The sequence below is a fragment of the Zea mays genome, chromosome 1 (genome assembly GCF_902167145.1).
Source record: "Zea mays cultivar B73 chromosome 1, Zm-B73-REFERENCE-NAM-5.0, whole genome shotgun sequence".
Lineage (NCBI taxonomy): Eukaryota > Viridiplantae > Streptophyta > Magnoliopsida > Poales > Poaceae > Zea > Zea mays.
In genome coordinates, this window is record NC_050096.1 from 235,872,545 (window position 1) to 235,880,899 (window position 8,355).

The 8,355-nt window shown below is 42.4% G+C and overlaps 1 pseudogene; it reads left to right on the top strand.

The window, feature by feature from the left end:
• Window positions 1-1,993: 1,993 nt before the first annotated feature.
• Window positions 1,994-3,305, top strand: LOC103645353 (cytochrome c oxidase subunit 5b-1, mitochondrial-like; annotated as a pseudogene).
• The last annotated feature ends 5,050 nt before the right edge of the window (window positions 3,306-8,355 follow it).

Below are 8,355 nucleotides of genomic sequence, written 5' to 3' on the forward strand. Positions count from 1 at the left end.
ATGAATCTATTAAATCTAACTAATCCATGATTAGCCTATATTTTGCTAAAAAAATGTGCTACCAATTAATTAATTAGGCTTAATAGATTCTCCTCGTAAATTAGCCATGCAATTAGACTTATAGCTAGAGCATGTTTAGTCCTTCTAATTGGCATCTAAAACGCGCACCACCTTAGCCATCCTCCTACTAGGACTGCCATTTGTGCTTGTCACCTCCAAGTCTTGACTTCCAAGAGTCTGAAGTAATGGTGCATTAGCGTAGAACACGATCCAAGATGGGGGAAAGGCTGTGAACTGCAACTTTTAAGGTGGACAGGAGGTGATCATTGTGCTTTATCGGAGCACGTTGTCTCCGAACGGATGGATGCTCTTGGTCTTGGCTCTAGGCATTACTGGTAATCGCCGCAAGATCCAAGAACTCCGACCTTTCGCTATCCAGCCTCCAAAAGAGCCCAGCGCCTCGAGAGCGCATGCCCGCATGGAAGTGCTCGTGGCCGAGCGTGGCGAATTGGCGATGGCCGCCCCGGTGAGAGACCCTACCCAGAAGGTCCACTGCGCACGAAATGATCAGCTGCCGCACCTGGCCCCACTCCGCCAGCGTGAGGGAGACCGGAGCTTTGGGTTGGTTGGGCCGGACCGGGCCGGGGTCCGTTTCTTTTCCCGGACAAATATCCAAATGCCGATGTGGGACGAAGCAAGCATAGGCAAACCGATACAGAAATCGGCCCGTGAGGTTAAAAGAAGGGGGAAAAAAGGACAATCAGCCCATGGAGTCAGTGTTGCACGTTAGGAAATCAGCGCAAGGGCGCAAGCACACGAGACGAAAGGGTTAAGCTCGCTCTGTCTGTCGAGCGATCATCGTCATTGTCAGGCTTCTTATATGCACTAGTTACACATAGGGATGGGCGGATGGCAATGGGTCGGGTTCGGATCTGGTAGGAAAAATACTCACCCGCGATCATACCCGCGGAGATTACTCATGCCCGCCCGTAACTATACCCGCGGGTAAAATTTTATGCCCGTGCTCATACCCATCGGGTATCGGGCGGGTATCGGGTACCCGTCGGATATAAAAAGATTTGCTAACACTTATCATAACTGATAAAAAAATAATTATCAAAATAATCGCATGCACATGTTTCCTAAGAAGTTTGTCGTTAAACATGAATTCATGATTAAAATTTAGTTCCTCATGAATTTAGTACGTGGTGAGTCAAGTGGTGCGGTGGTGCCTATGTATCAATAACTGTATTAACTGCTATTATGCAGCAGCAACAGTGCTTCTTGTGCATGCTACACTTATGGGCCATTTCAGAGCTCTCCTCACTGCTCACTACTCACAATTGCGGATGAACTAGGCCAGTACCTGCGCCAAGGGACAACAGCCCAGCACTCAGTGTCGCCGTGGGCTAATGAGATAGGTCATTGGGCTGATTTTTTTGGTGGGCTAAAAAGTTGTATCACAAATTTCGGATATCCACCGGGTACCCGCGGGCAAGAGATAAAACCCGTACCCGACCCGATTTTATCACGGGTCGGATACGGATAAGACCCGCGGGTCAAATTACGTACCCGAATCCGAACCCGATGGGTCGGATATCCATCGGATATCCGAACCCGCGGGTAAAATTGCCATCCCTAGTTACACACCCGTGCGTTACAACGACATATCTCTACTACTAATTATGTTAGTAGTGTAGGCGTCCAACACCTCTTGGCGCACGATCTGCCGCCCACCGCATCCTGCAGCCGCCCCGCATATGCCCCAGACGCGCATCCCGCAGCCGCGCCGCATACGCCCGCGCATCCCGTAGCCGCGCCGCAGCCGCTCCTTCCATCCTCCACCCTCCTTCCATCCTTCCGTCATTTGAAGGTGGGAGATCTCTGGGCGACAAGTTTCCTTCCACGGCGAATATCCCTGTTGTCAACAGTGCACCCATCCATCTCCACTTCCACCGCCGCCGAGAGACCCTAACCCCACCCATCCACCGCCATGTGGCGCCGCCTCCACACCCTAGCCCCCGCCTTGTGCAGGGCTACCGCTGTCGCCGCCGGGGCCCCTGCGGCATCCGCCTCCTCTGTAGCCGCGCCGCCCCGCTCTCCTCGGCGGCCACTGCTTTCCGTCGCACCATCCCGCTCCTCTCAGGTAAGGATCTCACATCCCCGGATCTCGATTCCCTGGCGTCGTCCAGCGCTGATCGAGTGTCGGTGGTCGTTTGGGTGTGTTGCAGGGGACAAGCCGGCGAGTGTGGAGGACGTCATGCCCATCGCCACGGGGCTCGAGCGAGAGGAGCTGGAGGCCGAGCTCAAGGTGAGATGGCCCGGTCTTTGTTCGAGAGGGAGGAGCTGGATCCCCTCCTCAATGTTGTAAACAGTGTGACAAGGAGGACGAACCGGCGGCAGTGGCAGAAGCCAGTCTCGGGCCACGATGGCGTCGAGCGCTGGCGACACATCATCGTCGCTGGTGAAGATCGGGTCCTACATGTGTGCTGTCAAGATCTACCTCAAGAGCCTAGACATCCAACTGGAGAAACAGCTAGCCAAGACATGGAGAAGCACAAGGGGTCATACAACCAGGGACCGAGGGAGGACTGGGAGATCGACCTCGCCAAGCTTCTATCAACCAAAAGAAAATCATGCTCTTCAACAGATAGTAGAACATCCTATTTGAAATGAGTTTGTGAATAAGTGGTAAGGCGTATCACTTTTAGTTTCTTTTCTTATTTGTCGTCATCTAAATTGACCATGGTGGCCAAAGATGATCGAGGAGGGGATGCAACATCGCTTCGCAGGCGCACGACGATCGCGGGTGGTTCATGTCTTCATGATCTTCACCGATGCACCGTGCTACACATTGCTCCATCCTCTCCTCACCTGTGAAGATATGCAGCAAAATGCAAAGGTGTGTCAAACCCATTTTTCATTTTCTCATCAATTATACCTATAATACTTTCATGTACTTCCATTCTTGTCAGTACTATATTCAGCCAAAAGAATAAAATAACTCAGCAGACATTTTTATTAACTTCAGTCGGAAGAAACACAAATGTGTAGTTTTGTGGCATTATCAATTGTGCTTGACAGTTTGATCACTTATTGATGAGTACATTGTTATTACAGCCTGACTGCAAAAGGATATGAACTCGTCTCCAATGGGATTGACAACCATTTAGTTTCGGTGAATCTCAAGAATAAGGTAAGATAAAGTGTGTTTCACATTCCTTGTTTTGTTATTTCTTTATACATATTCACAAATTGTGTGCTTGCTTTGTCTTCTATAGGAAGCGAAAGGGTACTGGAGCTAGATTAATGGGAACAACCATTTTAGCAATGGTAAATTGCATTGATGAATTCCCTGCTAATTTTGAACACAATTAAAGAAAAGCTAAATTGGTACAAAACTTGTTTCCTTGGTTTATAGATATTTAGCCATTTTCAAGTCATGATGGAAATGGAAATAAAAATTCTCTTGACAATTTGTAATACTATTTACGATTGCTGATTTTTATATCTTAAACATATATTTCTAAAGTAAATGAGAAATATTATTGATCGACTGAAACTTATAACAAAGACAACATTTGAAAATACAGCTAGAGGGACAATAAAAATGCAACAGAAGAGAATGTGTTCTGATAGCTAAGCATTGGTTATTTGCTTAAACCTGACAATGGACCTATTTGTAAGTACCACTAAATATTTTTTATTCCAAAAGAATGGAATGTGTGAGAACAGAATTCTCTTTTGTGAAGCAAAGACATTCTATGGACCATATAGTGACATGCTAGGGAACTCAATAAATGCAGACACTAGCTTCTGCAAGCCCCTATGGAACCAATAGGCTACAAGCTTGAAACAAATTGTTGAAAATAATAAAAAATAGAGTAAATGCAGTAATACACAACAACCTTAGGGATTCCAACAACCATGTCCGTGTTGCAGTAGTCATAATAGATTTTGAAAACGGAAGATACTTTTATTGCTCCCAGTTTTAGTGCTAGCTCACCCAGGGTTATCAGAGATTAGAGATTTCTCCAAAAGCTCAGAGAGGTACCATACACCCATCCCTTATTGCAGGTACCACACTAGCACTTTTCAAATTGTCGATGCACCTCTTTATAGTTCTTCTAGGTTATGTGCCAATTTCTCGAGGCTTATAAGGACCTTTCTACTCTATATCTAGAATCTACTCCTTCCATTTGTCTAAGGTACTGAATTTAGTGCTACCAATCTTGACCAGTGGTCGGTTTAGTATACAAGGCTATCTCTGTTGTTGTTACAGTTATAACACAATAGATTTGATTGAGCCTATGGTTAACATCTCTCTGAGCTTGGTTTCAAGTCTGATAATCAAGTGTGCACTCTAATTTGTATTTTCTTGGCTTGTTTAGTTTGCATCTTATGTAAACTCAGATGGTGTATACTAATGTTTCTATAGCATTCATTGAAAATTCATCTACTTACCCTTTCCTACCCTCAAGTACATCAAGAGTGCAAAGCTACTATTAACCTTTTGTTTCTATGGAAAGGACTAACTTTCCTCTGAGTAGGCTAACTGGTTGCTCTGATCAAATCTAAAAGTCGTGTTCCTTCATCTATATCACTACAGTTTGTTGTTAATTGTTTCTAACCTGTAGTGTGGCAACAGACATTTAGACTGTGCTAGAAGAAACCCAGCTGAAATTTTAGGAGGAAAGGTATTTGGTATTCGAACCACACTCGATTTTTCTGAATTAACGTACTAAGAGGCTCAGAGCATTTGAATCCAGTTATATCTTACAGGGAGCTAAACAAAAGTACATCTTTTATGAGCACACACTAATCTGTGTTCCTATCTGTGCATGCAGTTAGAATTTGCTAAAAATACTACCTAACACTTCCAAAGAGGTACTCATAAGAATTTGTACTCCAAGGTTTTGTTTTCTTCTAAAATGACACAGATTTGTACTTTAGCAGTGTGAGAGTTCACTGAACAAAGAGTACAACAAGTTTCAAGAAACATATGATACATTATGTAAAGATTAGCGGGCTCTCATGCAGACTTTTAGAGGTAGGTCAAACAACAGCAACACCAATTTGTTTACTTCCATATGAAGCATGGCTCTTTTTTCCGTTCCAAAACAAACTACTAGCTAGGATACTTGATTTGTTAATTCATGATTGAATTTAGATTACACCTTGGAATGAACCTGTGTGCTTTGTTTACTGAAGGTTGCCAAAAAAGCTTTAGATATGGTACTTGCAGATGATAACTTCAGTACTATAGTTGCAGTAGTTGGTGAAGGGAGGTCTATTTACAACAACATCAAGGCTTTTAATAGTAAGTTTTTAGATAATCTATGGCCAAACTTTTTTTGAATCCTAGGCCTATTGCAGCGTTGAGAGTTATCTAGAAAGGCTTGTCTTAGTTAATCCCTTACTTTGACCCTACTGATGGGGAGCCTCTAGCGCCGTATGTGCACTATGGGACTTCATTCTCTCTGATTATGCAAAGAAAAACAATGTTAATACTTCTGCACTAACACAATCTAAAATGCGAGATGTCATCCTTGGTGCTGAATTGCTCCACCATCACAACAGAGGCAACATATTGGTGAAATTGAGAAATAGGTAAGGTAAAGCATAAAAAATTTCCTCTGTATTTTTGTTTTTAGAGATACTTTTGTCAGTTTGCTCACTCTTGATTTTACCTTGTTTTGCAGTCAAGAGATTATGATCCATTACAAGCATAGAAAAGATGGAGATTATGATTCTAGGTTATTACCAGTTTCAGAGATGAACTCAAAATATCATAGAAGCAGATAAATTAGTTTTCGTTCAGCGTCATCTGCAATCCTGCATACCAATGATACATTGTTTCTAATAATGATAGGTCCTACATAGGACCTACTGTTAAGGTCAAAAGGGGAAGAAGAGATTGTACAATTAAGAAAGCATCTTGCTGATTACTCTATGAAGGTAAAACATATTTTACGTGTAAAGGTCACTTTACTGTATTTTCCTTCATGAGCTTTTGTTGACCCTAAACAACTCCTGATAGGAATCACAAATACTCGATGATAAATACAAGTTAAGGATTATGTTTTGGCTCTAAGCTACAACTACCCTCCCCCTCCTCATTCTGATTCCAAGAACACCACTGGTGGCCATGGGGAGGAAGGACATTGCCAACCCGCACGCTAAGAAGCTAGCTAAGCAGCACAGGGTGGACCTTGCCAAGGTTACTGGCACTAGGACGTATGATCAAATTACGCTGGTAGGTATTGAGGCGGCTGCCAGAATCAAAGTCTGAGCCCGCTCCTGGTGGTGTTCATGGGTATCACAATCTTGTAGAAGATAAGTATGATATACTATGTGGTTCAAGATTTTAGGTTTCAGAATTAGTTTTCTAGCTGTTCATACCACTATTTTATTGGTAAAATGAAGTCTTCAATGAAATGGATGGCAACTCACTTCTATTTTTACTGCTCTCGCAAATCCAATTTTCACTTGTGTGAATGACCAAACGATGATGCTATCTCAGATGGTGTGGTGTGACCCTACAATTTCACTGTAGTTATGAAAACTGATCAGTTAATGATGATGAATCATATGAGAATTTTTTTACTTCAGCACGTTCTTTGATAGGGGACGAATTTGCATGAGGTGTTATGAACTGCAGGCGGAGGTGAGTAGTGGGAGCATTTGCGTATTAAAGTGTACTGTACTACAATACTTGTTTGTGGATGTTGAGCATTTAATTTTGCTTAATCAATCTTGTAGTTTTTAATGTTATCTTTGTCTTCCATGCAAGAGGATCTCCATCGTGTTTCGCAAGATGGGAGCCACCAAGCACCTGTTCGGTTTTGTGTAGAACTTCACATTCCTTCCTATCCCGGATACTTCTATCCTTATCCGGATGATGGTGCCTAGCAACAATGATAACCTGTCATCAACCTGGACGAGCAGTCATAGATCTCCCTCAACAATTTATGTGTCATTGCAACGCACGGACACCTACCTAGTAATCATATTTAATTCGATTCATTTTTGTGAAGAGTTGTCTTGCTGAGGAAAAAATATATTTATGCACAAATAGTGGTAACGTGACCTGCATTTGGTGGTGATCTTATCCTGTTAACAGTTTTGTAGATACAGTTGTTCCTATTCCAAGTATATGCACTGCTTGTTTTGAGGACCTTCAGCTAAAAACATGTTACCATAATTGTTGGCACCTGGGCATTATTAAGAAGGCTAGAACCACCTAAACTAATAACCTTTGACCAGTCCTCCCAAATTTTTCAAGAACTCAAGTCGTGAAGCTCATGGAGCTGAACCATTGTAAACAACCTTTGGATTGGGAACCAGCTATTCGATTCAGTATTCAGGCCACAATTCAAATAGAATGGATGAGGTGGGGTTTCCTCAAGTATTTTTGACGTCCTTTAGACGCCCTGTAATGATTTGAAGATAAAATCTTTTGTCCTTCCTAGTCCTAGATACACAGTTTTGTAATTATTAAACAGTAACAGTAAGATCTAACCATAAACAGATCTTTAGTTTTCTTTGCTATGATAAGATGCATAACATCGAGAAAATGCAAATCATTTGAAGATTAATCAAGTTTTTTCACTCAAAAAAACCAAATTCTAGAACACACAAAAATGAAGTAGCTTTTGTTTGCAGATGAAACTTACCAGTCAAGTCAGTTATAGGGGGCAGGGACGGACCCAACTCAAAATCTGAGTAGGACCAGGGGTGGGCCCAACTTAAAATCTAAATGAGAGAGTAATTACAGGCCTAATAACTAATTGGGGTTTGCAGATACATTAAAATAAGATAAAAAGTCTACTAAAACGAGTGGGGCCTGAGCCTAGGCCCCTACTCGATATAATGGTAAGCAACAGGGCAATCCATATTCCATATTTAGTTTAAGACTATGCCTCTGGTGGGAGAAGCTGAGCTTCATCGGCCCACCAAATCCACCTCTTCCTCAAGAGGACACAATGATCACCTCTTAAAGCAGCAAACAAAATAACTTAATCAAAATATAAGCTGCTCATCATGAATTCACACTGAACGGGAAAATCAAAATACTGGCTCCAGTTAGACCATCCTCTCGATGATAATGTGCTTTGGCTCAATAAATGTAAAGTAGCATATAATTAAGCACCAGACCAATCAGTGAAGTTTGTACGTTTATAAATGGTCCAAATGAACCTGCATAACAATAAATTAGGATATAGAACAAACTGCAAACACTAGGCACATCACCAAACATGTACTACCTGATGCATACCCTCATCCACAGAGAAGGTATTTGAAAAATAAAAAAGGCATAAATGCATATAAAAATGGTTTCAGGGCATAAATGCA